The sequence below is a fragment of the Adiantum capillus-veneris genome, chromosome 18, assembly GCF_014529385.1.
Source record: "Adiantum capillus-veneris isolate H3 chromosome 18, ASM1452938v2, whole genome shotgun sequence".
In the NCBI taxonomy this organism is placed as follows: Eukaryota; Viridiplantae; Streptophyta; class Polypodiopsida; order Polypodiales; family Pteridaceae; genus Adiantum; species Adiantum capillus-veneris.
The window spans coordinates 119,124,841-119,137,978 of record NC_140948.1 but is presented as its reverse complement, the minus strand read 5'-3'; positions in this window follow the sequence as shown (position 1 = coordinate 119,137,978).

Below are 13,138 nucleotides of genomic sequence, written 5' to 3'. Positions count from 1 at the left end.
GGGTGCCAATTAATTAATATGAGGAGAAATAGAGCCAGTAGTAGTTGTGCCAAATCCTTTTTTGTTTTTTGTTTTTTTTTTTGTTTTCAATAGATGGCATCTCACGAGATCCTTTGGGTTGAATAGAAGGAAAAATCTTTGAGGGGGGAAAAAAGAAGGATCTATAGAGGTGGTGGCATGTGGAAGAGCGGGAGAGGGAGGCGAAGGGAAAAGCGGGGGAGGAGTGCGCGAGATGGCCATGGCAAAGGGGAGGCTTTGTAGAGCCGATGACATCGACACAAAAGATTCTTTTACCTTCAAGTCGGAAGATTTTGAAGGAGTCTCGGGATCTCAAGGACTAATTAATTAAGTTTTGTAAAAGTAGACCGAGAGAGTAGGTAGGGGAGTATGTATGTGTATGTGAGGATTGTTAGTCAAAGTGTTTGTGAAAATTGTGTTGCTTAAAAATAAAATGTACATAAATAAAAATCTTCTTGTGAATTCCCCAAATAGATTAGTATGGACACAATGGATTCAATATATTATCTTCCCGCAAGGTCCGGGTCAGGGGGTTGAGCATTTTGGCCCTTCGTTTATAGTCCAAGCCAGATCATAATTTGCGCATGCATCGATAGACTTATGACACATCAACATCCATAATATATGAACTACATCTGAGAGCTTTGCTCTTGCAATGGTATGTTGCCACCTCAGCACACAGAACTTACAGTGCATGCATGCCCACTCCAAGCTTCTCCTCCAGTGTTGGCCACTGTTGTGCCGCGTCCTCCCTCAACAATTGGTGTTGGCCCCCCTCCCCTAGACCCTTGACAATCGGGAATGGATATTCAGTGTCCATTCCCCCAGAATACTCGCTCCCCAATGGCTCCCGGCCTCTGCCAGTTGCCAAGGGATTGCACGTATTATGAGGAATGGACACTTAGTGTCCATTCCCTACCCCTTAATGGTTGTTGGAGAAAAACTTAAAATTTTCTTAGCTTTGGTTGAAAAACAAATTTCAAAATGGGATGTAACTTCCAAGATTTTTGCAAGCCTGAAGCTCTGGAAAATTAGTAATATTTTAATGCTAACCTAAATAGTCATTCTTCATTACACAATTGCACTAAAACATTGCCACTCTTTTGAAAATAGCTTCAAAAGGCCCAAATTTTCCTCTTTTGCATCATTTTCAAAATAATGAGTTTTTGTTAATAACTCAAAATTGGCATGCAATCTATAGAACTTGAGGCGTGGCTTAAAAAAAAAAAAGAGTTTTTCTGCAATTTTTACCTGGAAACGTATCTTCATGAATCTTTTTGTATAGTATATATTTTAGTGTAACAAATTTTTTTCTATATTTTTTTGCCTCATAGCCTTACTACCCTAACAAATGCTTTTTTTAGCTTGCTAAAATAAATACAAATATTTGGTATAAAAACATGACACTTTAGGACACTTATCCAATTATGCTACTATTGTTCAGAGATATATATGTGGCCCTTTTCTTGTTTGCACAATTGTCTCCAATTGAAACACAGCTTTGAACTTCCACTTCAATAGCCCTTTGTTATCTCTTGGTTGTGTCTAGAGGGAATTTGTACACTATATAAAATTTCCATGTGGAGGGATTTAAAATCGATTGCATGTGGTATTGGAGGCCTTCTTTGGCAATTTAGTCACTTGGGCCCCACTGCACGGGGTCCCATTAGTTGGTGGGAGCTCTTCTTTAAAAATAGGCCTCTCAGCAAAACTTTGCAAGTTGGTAAAACTTCTTCTTCTTCTTCTTCTAGGGTTTAGGCTCCTCGATCGGGATGTGCATGTTGGCTTCATTCTTCAGTGGCTGCTTGACACGTCACCAGTTTGTGACAAACTCTCGTGGTGGTCGCCTTATATTGGAACCCTTTGGCTCCAGGTGATGGCTACCGATTGTAAGAAGATGTAGAGGGTGTGAGCCAGATGTGCTACCAAAGATGTGTACAAATCATTGACGATGCAATGTCTCTTCTAGAATGAAGGAATTCTCCAAGCAGATGGGAGAGATGGTTGTTCAAACAATGCCAAGACTCCAAAGACTTCCTTTGTCATCATAGGCGGCTAACAAATCCTGATACTCGTAATCAACATCTTCATGTTTCCAATGCATGTCTTCAATGATGCAATCTATCATGTCGACAAAGTTATGGTTGCAAATATCCATGCTACGATTTCTTTATGTTGAGGTGGTCAAACACCCACACCAAGTTAACTACCCTCTCGCAGGCGCACCACAACTGTAACCCCTGGTATACACTGTTTGCATTTCCTATGCTCAAGGCACACGGTCCTACGCGTAATGGCAGGTCCTACAATTCCCTAAGTGAGAGAAGCGTCCTTGGGCCAAACGCTACAATACACAGACAAACACTAGAGATAATTTTTTTTCAAAGATGATCACATTAGTGCAAAATCACAAAGCTCTGATACCAATGTCAGTTGTAGAGAGGAATTGAATATCGTGAAGATCTAGACTTTACACTTCCACCACAATCTTTCCTTGCTTCAATGATTGCTTTTAGCATGGATGATGGTTCCTTTTACTTTCTGTGAAGAGAGGGAATGAGAGAGAGCAGTAGAGATGTGTAGAGGGAGAAAGAGAGAGAGAAGAGGGGAATGACACCCAATTGGGTCCCAACCAACCCTCTCAAGGACCCTTCACACCATTGATGATGTCGTATTTGCTTTGATTGCATAAATGGAATGTTGCCGCGGTACTCCTCACAAATAGGCACCTCCGAGGCTGTTTTGATGCACTGTTGAATCCATCTCAATGTGGGATCACTGATGGTCAGCAAGGGGTAGATCTGGGGCTGATTTGTGCTCCCGATGTGAGAGGAATGAAGGGCTGAAAATTGGCTACAAAAACATAGATCTAGGACGTATGATGCAACAGATCTGTCATGGCTGAAAACACAAATCTCAATGACGTCGATGAGCGGGTGCAGTGGAGCAACCGATGCCAGTGAGGGAATTTCCGAAGGGAGGCTCGATGGCTGCTGAAGTATTGGACCCCAAGAGGAAGAAGCTAGTGAGGCCAGATCTAAGCTGAACCGACGGGGAAAAGGCTAGAATCTAAACACACTAGGGACTGCACAAGCGCTAGGTTGAAATGCAGGTTATAAACTCCTCTAGGCCTAGGTGGGAAAAATTGTCCACCAAATCCAACAAATAAATTATAAAAATGTTTTATTAAATTTTTTTTGACCAGGACTAAGTTTCGGGTGAACTGTCATAGATCTGTCCACCCAGGAATCCAATCAATGGGGGGAATGGCTCCTTGGATACCAGGACGGGCCAATCTCAGACAACTTTCTATGATACCTCAGAGGAATTGTTGAGAGAATTGGATGTCAGCGATATGGGATTGGCTAGGTGTTTGCAAGATAAGGAGCACACTGTGTATGGGAGATATCTGACAGACTTGGGGACTGCACATGGACTGGCCAACTTGAATGGCCTCTAGAGATTTCCAACATGGAGTGGGTTCCCTTGTTTTCCTCATAGACATGGGGTTAGCACAATGGCTTATGTTTTGGCTTAGCTGAGTTTTATATCCTCTATTCAGGTGTTTACAGTCGGATAGCAGTAGATCATGCCCCCCTCACGTTTATCGTCTCATTCCAGTTTAGCAAAGCTCGACTAGCACAAACATCTACTCATACCCAATACACTTTTACTTAAGATACTGATTTTGTCTACATAGATGGTATATACAGACGCTTTTGCACATAGGATTCGAGGATTCCTCTAGAGAAGCCCACTTATATATTGACGGAGACAACATGCTAGTATGGACATATGAAATTGTGGTTTCAATCACATGGTTTCAATATGGATAGACTGTCTCCGTTCCAATACTCCTTGGATGCACACTCCCTATCTCTCATACAGATAGAGATCACTAGACTCATACATCAAGATCTGATTTAGCTAGATACTAGAAAGACATGGATACAATTGATAAAGGAGTTATGCACGAAGATGGCTGTTAACCACTAGCGTCCACTTCTAGTAGTCATCATGGGTTGGGCTTGTCGGTCCAATAGGAAAAGCGTAAGAGTGATTGCCGATGAGAGGCCCATCTCCATCTTCTTCATCTCCTTGTGTGTGTGTATACGAGAGAGAGAGAGAGAGAGAGAGAGAGAGAGAGAGAGAGAGAGAGAGAGAGAGAGAGAGAGAGAGAGAGAGAGAGAGAGAGAGAGAGAGAGAGTGATCGAGCATTGCGATGGCCCGGTGGCGGCGAGGCGGTTGAGCGCGGCACGGTGGTAGCTCCCTCTTTTTCACGGCGAGGAATCCTCCACGAAGGCGAGCGTACCTCCACGAAGACAAACGTAGGGCGGTGAGTGACACACCCTTGCTCTCTTGAGCTTGCTAGGGTCGTCTGGTTGTGTGCTTGCAGCCAATTGTGGCTCGCACACAGTGTACGGCAAGTCCCTTGCTTTGACACGTGCAACAGAAGCGCACATTTTTGGCGCCGTTTCTCGAGAAATGCCGTGCACTAAGCTCAAATAGCACTCTATACTGCTTTGTGGTGCATTATGAAATGTAGGAAAGGTAGAGAAAGAGGGTGTGTGGCTTGTTAAGAAGGATTTGTGACCTTTGTTTTTGCTGCAATGTATTGTTTTTGTTAACACTAGTTTTGTAATCGGACACTCAAATGTCCTGAGACACCAAAATGTCCTGTTTTTCTAGCAACTTGTCATAATTATTTGGTGAATCTAGAAAAAAAATCCATAGGTCACGTTCATATCTTAGGTCAACTATGAGGTAAAGAACATAGCCAAATTTTACTTTTGCCAAAATGAATATCAAATTAATTTTATAATGATAAGTTTAAGATGAAAAAATCATAAAAATCTAGTACAGTTCTAACAAAATTTTGATAAATTGAATATAACTTTTCATCAAAATAAGATTTTACATAGATTTCAAGGTGTATGGATAGGAAAAAACTTATTATAGCAAGAAATTGAGCTTCATAACCTAGTTATGGGACTAGATTTTTGTTATAATCAAAAGATCAAAATCTTGAAAATGCTGACAAAGAGAAAAATTTTGGTCTTTCAAGGCCTCTTTCATTAACATGATGAGGTCATGCGGCAAAACCTAAGGTGTATAATGTATCTATAGGTCAATACCCTTCAACTAAGCATTTTTAAAGGGTTCAAACTCATAGGCATCTTATAATTTAAGCTCATTTTTAAAAATTTGTAGTACATAATTTCTTGCAAAAAAAAACATTGCTATGAAAAACTAATGAAAGAGTGTATATAAATCTCCCAATTGTGTCCATATGAGGTATTTGTATACAAATAAGTGAGGTGAACGGAAAAATCCAAAAGTGGACTTTATTTTAAGGTTTATCTTTGATAAATAAAAAATCATAATTACAACATGTGCAGTTTTTTGGATATGCCATAAATCACCAAATGTGGCTTGCATAACCATTAAAACTTATCACCTTATGTAATGGGGTCATAGATCTAGTATATATGTCAGGACACCGGCAAGGCCGGACTAGACAAGGCAGGGCCGGGCTAGGCGGTGTGGAACGGGGAGTCCAACTAGGGCAAAGGGCCAAGGGCATGCCTATATAAAGGGTGGTTGGGTGGTGGACTCTCAGACTCTAGTCACCCCTGTCTTACATTGGTATCAAAGCATGGTCTATTTTGGGCAAGAGGACGTGAAGCTTTTTGCATGCTTCTCTCTTTGAGGGCGTGAAGAGCCGCCTGCTAAGGGGGACGACGAAGTCCCACAGCGTGAGAAGCGCTGCTGGTGCGTGCCCACCTGGGCACACACCCCATACACAAGCTAGGGCGTTCGACGGTTGTCGGCCGAGATCCGACACAAGCATAGGCAAGGGCCCACAAAATTCTTGGCAAAATTGTCAAAAGTTCAAAAATTGCAGAAATTCGACGGAGTTGAAATTTTTGAACAAAGCATCTATTGCACTTTTTTCCTTCGGGAAGATTAAGACATCTACGATATTTCCAAGCAAACAGTTACGTTTCAAGCAGTACAAATTTTTGTCGGCATCTTCCAACATAGTTGATTCAACTATCAAGAGCTTGCGGAGTTCCATATACGGCTGACTATTATCGATTTTCACGGAGTTAGCACGGCTACTATACTTTGCGAGTGCTCCCAATATCAGGTATATTTTCTGAGTACTTCTTTTACCTCACTGTGTAGCCATGGATTCGGATATCAATAAGACATTCGATTTTGAGCAAAGTACTCCTGATCCTACCAATGATGGCCCGTGGCCGGATCCTCTCAAGGAGAGTACCCGCGACGCTATGGTAGGAGAAGATACTTATGAGTTGCTCGATATTCAAGAATTTTGTGCACTTCAGACACGCATAACAGTCATGGATGAAAATTTTAAAGCTTTAAATGAAAATGTTACTAAACTCTCCACATTAGTAATTCAATTAATGCATCAGCAGTCTAAGAGTCCTGTTGACACCCACATGCATGAGCACGTTGGCACACAAGGGCAAGGCCCAACTAATGATACGTTGCATACTTTCACTGCCAAAGAGGTGGATGACTTGTTAAAGATCTTTAAACCACCAGTCTTTAAGGGCAAAGACCGAGACTGCAATAAGGATGAAGTGAACATCTTTCTCAGCAAATGGGATGGAATTCACGCCTTATGGCGTACTCCGGATGCAGTCAGAGATTTGCAAACGAGCTTAACTCTGGAAGGCAAGGCCTACAAATGGTGGATGTCTTTCAAGGAGAAGAACATCATACCTCAGAGTCGGGCAGCCTTTGAAGCAATGTTTAGCAAGGAATTTTTGCCTACAAACGAGGCCAATTAGAATTGGACGGCTTGGGACACATGTTCCATGCGCCAATACCCATCACTCCTTGAATATATCTCTCACTATCGGGACATTATCCTCAAGTTGGAAGGCTTGGATACCTTTCAAAAAGTACGAGGGTTCATACGAGGTCTGACACCTGAGCTTAAGAAGTATGTCAAGACCCAAGACCCTAAAACACTTGAGGAAGCCATAGTGAAAGCACATATTCATGATGACCCTGATGAGAAGAAAATACATAATAGTAACGTGCCTGCTAGTATACATGGTAATACACGCACTCAGTATGGGCATAATAAAAGAAAATTTCTAGTTGCTAATTCAGATCCATATAAAAAACCCAAGGGGTCTAGGGGTCCTCTTTCTCCTGAGGATTTTGATAAAGCTAAGAAAGAGAAGTTATGTTTTTAATGTTTAGGAAGAGGTCATGGCAAAAAAAGGATTGTCCCAAGGGGAAATCTGCTGCTCAGGGGAAGGAGAAAGCAGTGCACACGGTGCAACTACTGCCTCTTGAGTCTTCCTCAAAATTCTCCACAGTGGAAGTAACACACACTGAGGTGGTGTATGAATGCTGTCTCACAGCTTCTATGTGGCAACAAACCTTTGGACCACATGAGTTAGTACGTATGCACAGATATCTATAAGGACACAAGGTGCGCATCTTGGTAGATGACGGTGCTACTCACAATTTCATCAATTATGGATTGGTGAAAAAGCTCAAACTGCCTCAAACTCCAAGTACCCACCGCTACAAGGTAGCAATGATGAATGGACATGATACTGAAATATGGGATACTCAATGTCGAGGTGTTCCATTGGAAGTACAAGGGTACTCTACGTGTTTGGATTTTCAGGTTATGAACATGGAAAGGGCTGATGTGGTTCTTGGTAGGGAGTGGTTGCATAGCCTAGGACCATCACTGAAGCGTAGCTATGAGTACAACAACTTGATGTTTGAATCCCATGGCGCACATGTGTTGTTGTTAGGAGAAAAGGATATACCTTTATCACCACTGATTTATACAACTGAGCTTATGCAGCTCGTTTCTGATAATGAAATAGATCAGGTTTTCTTGTGTTACTCACTGACTCATTTTCTTTCTAACATTGAGTCTGTTGAACATTTCTCAACGCCGCATGCTTCTCTCTCCTCTACTCCACCAATTGCTAATTCTAAAAACGTTGCTAGTCAATTACAAAAATTATTAAAGGAATTCCAAGATGTATTTTCGAATGATTTACCATCAGGATTACCGTCGACACGATCAATACAACATAGCATTGACGTGGCTGCAGACTGTAAACTTGTTAGTAAACCACCTTACCGTATGAGTTACTCACAGGCTGCTGAGGTGGAAGGTCAGCTTGCTCACTACCTTAGCAGAGGGTTTATACAACCCAGTTCTTCACCATGGGCTTCGCCTATCCTTTTAGTGAAGAAAAAGGACGGCAGTATGTGCATGTGCGTAGACTACCGGGGCTTAAATGCGGTTACATTTAAGAACAAATACCCATTGCCAAGAGTAGATGAGTTATTTGATAAGCTAACTCATGCTCGCATTTTTACAAAAATTGACTTGCGGTCAGGATATCACCAAGTCCGTATTCGGCTTGCCGATATACCTAAGACTGCATTCCGAACACGGTTTGGACACTACGAGTTTTGGGTGATGCCCTTTGGGTTAACCAATGCGCCCGCAACATTCATGACACTTGTGGATAGTGTCTTGAAGCCATATTTGGGCAAATTTGTCATTGTTTTCCTTGATGACATCCTAGTCTATAGTGCTTCTGAAGAAGAGCACTTACAACATCTCAGGTAGGTGTTTGAGTTGTTACGTACAAATAAGCTATATGTCAAGGAATCTAAATGTGATTTTCTAAAAGATGAAATTCATTATTTAGGGCATGTTATTTCAGATCACGGCCTATACATGGATCAATCCAAAGTGGATACCATCAGAAAATGGCCTCCTCCTAAAAATTTGGAAGAATTACATATATTTTTAGGATTGCCGATTTTTACCGAAGGTTCGTTAAAAACTATGCTCAACTTGCTGTTCCTATGATGGATCAAATTAAAGGCAAAGTAAAAGCTTTTCAGTGGGGATCCGCTCAACATCACAGTTTTGATATGCTCAAGGATGCATTAGCTACAGCTCCTATACTGGCTATTGTAGATCCTTTGAAACCATTCGTTTTGGAAACGGATGCCAGTGATCGTGCTATTGGAGCAGTCCTGTTACAAGATGGACAGCCGATTGCATTTGAAAGTAAGAAGCTTGATTCAGCTCAACAAAACTATTCTGCTAACGAATGCAAACTCTATGCAATAGTGTCTGTCTTAAAGACATGGCGGCATTATCTGCATGGTGCTCAGTTCGAGATTGTGTTTGACCATGAAAGCATCAAATGGTTTACACAACAGACAGATTTAAAAGGTTGAAAAGCCAGGTGGGCCGAGATCCTTCAGGAATATGACTCCAAGCTAAGGTATCGCAAAGGCCGATACAATGTAGTGGCAGACGCTCTAAGTAGAATGCCAGAGATCAATTCGCTCTTGTTCACGGAACTTCGTAGTGAATTTTTAGATTCTCTCAAGGGAAAATATGAGCATGATGAAGCATATTCCAAAGTGTGGAGCCATGTTCAAAAGAGGGATCCTTCTCACTCCAATGACGGTAGTGTACATTTAACCTCCACACCTAGTTCTCCTTTATCAAGTGATGAACTACAACGATGGAAGCATTTTACCATCGACAATGGGTACCTACTCCACAAGGGGAGAGTTTGTGTACCGACAGACACGGACATTCGGTGCCAAATTCTTTATGAATGTCATGATAGTCCAAGTGCAGGGCACCCAGGGATTAGAAAAACTTATGCTCTCGTATGACGACAGTTTTACTTGCCAGGTATACATGGCTTTGTTTAAGCTTATGTCTTGCACTGCCAAAAATGTCAAGTTAACAAGGCAGAGCGCCTAAAAGCAGGAGGACTCTTACATCCTTTGGATATTCCCAATGGAAAATAGGAAAGTATCTCTATGGATTTTATTGTAGGTATATCAACCACTATACGAGGTCATGACTCAGTATGGGTGATTGTAGACAGGTTGACTAAACTATGTAAGTTTATTCCGACCAAATCAACGGTTTAGACACCAGAACTAGCCAAGTTATTTGTGAAAAATCTATACAAATTGTATGGTTTGCCAAGTAACATTGTTAGTGAGCGTGATCCCAAGTTTAACAACCACTTTTGGAGAGCTGTATTTAAATAATTGGTAACACAACTAAACCTCAGTACAGCTGATCATCCAGAAACGGATGGTCAAACGGAACGGGTTAACCAGATGCTAGAGGATATGCTAAGGGTATACGTCAGCAAAAAACAGTCAGACTGGGAAGGATACTTACCTATTCTCGAGTTTGCCTACAACAGTGCTAATCATGTCACAACAGGTTTTAGTCCTTTCATGCTCATGTACGGGTTTCAACCTAGGTCACTAGTTACGGTGGGGTTGGCAACCGAAAAACTCCAACAGGTTAAGGATTTTCTCCAAGACCACATGGATATGCTGAAACTTGCTCGCCAGAATGTCGGCAAGTTACCTTCGAAGAAGGGGAGGAAGTATTTTTACGTGTGCTAGAACATTCAGAAAGTCTGAAAACTGGACCGACACCTAAATTATCTCCCCGATATTGTGGGCCTTTCAAAATACTCAAGCGAGTAGGTGATTGTGCCTACAAACTATTACTACCTTCACATTCTCGCATTCATCCGGTGTTTCATGTAAGCCCTCTACGAAAGCGGTTACATGGGGACGACAATGTCATTGATCAACAGGTTTTGGTCGATTACATTGAACCTCCTATCTTACTGCATGAACCTGAACATGTTCTTGATTATCATGAGTTGCGTACACGTCATCACGTACGACAACAAGCCTTAATCAAGTGGAAAGACCGACCTGAATAAGGTGCCACTTGGGAAAATATTAGCGTTCTTAGGAAGAAGTTTCCCACTTTTGTTTTCGAGGACGAAAACTCTTCTTAAGGGGGGAGTAATGTCAAGATATTGGCAAGGCCGGACTAGACAACGTAGGGCCGGGCTAGGCGGTGTGGAACGGGGAGTCCAACTAGGGCAAAGGGCCAAGGGCATGCCTATATAAAGGGTGGTTGGGTGGTGGACTCTCAGGCTCTAGTCACCCCTGTCTTACAATATATGCATCATAAGACATTGTAAATTTAGATGAACTAAATGTTTTTTGTGATCGTTAATTGAATTTGTGTACATTGCATATTTAACCCACAGGACTTTCTATATTTAATTTTAGTCACAAAGGATTTTTTTCTCACATGACAATTGCAAAAATATCAAACACATATATAAGTAGTTACCACGGATTATTGCATGCACCCTGCTTATTTTTTTCTTAGGCTAGAGTACGAGTTTTAATGAACGTTTGCATGTTGTTTTGTGTAGGTTCTTTGCATGAGTGTAGTTACTATTGAGGTTATGATCAAAAGTGAGGGATTATAATTTCTATGAGTACTTTGAATAACATTTTATAAGTTTGCAAAAGCATTTCTTGAGATGTATTCTAGATTTCATGTACCATTTTATTTAATTTTGCAAAAAAAGGACACTAAAGTGTCCTTTTTGGTACCAAAATAGTGTTAATAAGGTGTTGCAATGCACTGTGTTTTCTGTTCATAAGGTGTTAGCTTAAAGGTATTAGATCTATAATGTTAGTCTATAAGGTACAATAAGTAGATCTGTTAGTTAATTAGTTGCTGAAGTATTGTGTTAGTATGTAACATTAGCTCTGTTAGTTGCAAGTAGGTAGGTTAGGTGTGTGTGTACTCACGCGCCCGACGCGACTACAGTGAACTTATCAAAATAAAAAATAAAAAAATAAAAAAAAATATATTTGAAAGGTAGAAGCGGGATCGAGAATATTTTCCAAGCCCAAGCCCAAGCCCACGCTTAGGCTCAGGCCTCAGTCACCCTTTAGAATTACTTATTTTAGCCTCACGCTTAAGTAAAAATCGATCTTTTTCTTGACCAACGGAGCTTCGGGTGATCGAACACTATGCTGTAAAGCACACCATGACCCCCTGAGCAATACCCTCGTTTCGAGCTATCACACGATCTAATCCAAAAACCGACCGTAAAAAGAAATTAAAAAACATCAAAAAACGAGTGAAAACGGGGTGCAAAACGCCTAAAAAATCAAGCGGTTAACCTTCGAGGGTATTCGCTGACGTTTGTAGGGTTCCAAAGACACATGCATCTGCGCTCTGGTCGTGTGCTAGAGGCCAAGCAACTAGTGGAAACTTCTTCTTGTGCGGGTTCTCAATACCCACCTACCTTAGGTTCCAGGCCCTCAGAGGGAATCCAAGGTAGTATCACTCAGGACCCACATATTGCGTCTAGTGACTCTTTCTCTGACTACAACATCATGGAGGGTTACCCAATGTCTAATCCTGATAGCTCAAGCCAAGACATGCATGCCATGGCCCACGGTTCGGGACGAGCGTGCTTAGCCGCTTGAAGGAAACCTTTAGTAGAGCCACTCGCTCCAAACATGGAGCTAACGATGTAAATGAGGGGGGTGGGGAAGTAAATTCACCCTTCATGATCAATGTAGACCCCATGCTCTTGGAGAGTGTGCACGTGAATACTCCATTCACTACACCTGACTCTTCAGAGCTATTCCCCTCCGAGGTTATATTACCTAATGGTAGAATCCTTGCCAAAGTGCAAGAGGTTGAGTGATATATCATTGCGGCTAGGGAAAAGGAAATCAAGAGCTTACGCAAGGCGGAGCAACAAAGAGAGTTAAAAGCAAAAGCCCATATGTCAATATCTTTGCTAGGGGAGCAATCGAGTGCTCCTGAATTAGCGACCACTAAGGGTCAACCCATAGAGAGCCACACTGCATCTAGTTCAAAGGACACCCATAGCACCTCAATCCTAGTACTAGGGGAGCAATCAAGTGCTCCTGAATTAGCGACCACTAAGGGTCAACCCATAGAGAGCCACACTGCATCTAGTTCAAAGGACACCCATAGCACCTCAATCCTAGATGGAGAGTTCCTAAATGAGAACTGGGAGTACGAACTATAAACGGAAACTCTAACTGAGCTATGCACAAGTCACACCTATCACATGGGTTGGTTAGATGTCCTACAATCCACAATGGGTGCTACTAGTGTAGAGGATCAACATCAAAGAGTTTGTGAGGTCATCCATAGGGTTATTGAGCTAGAGAGACAGAACAAGGG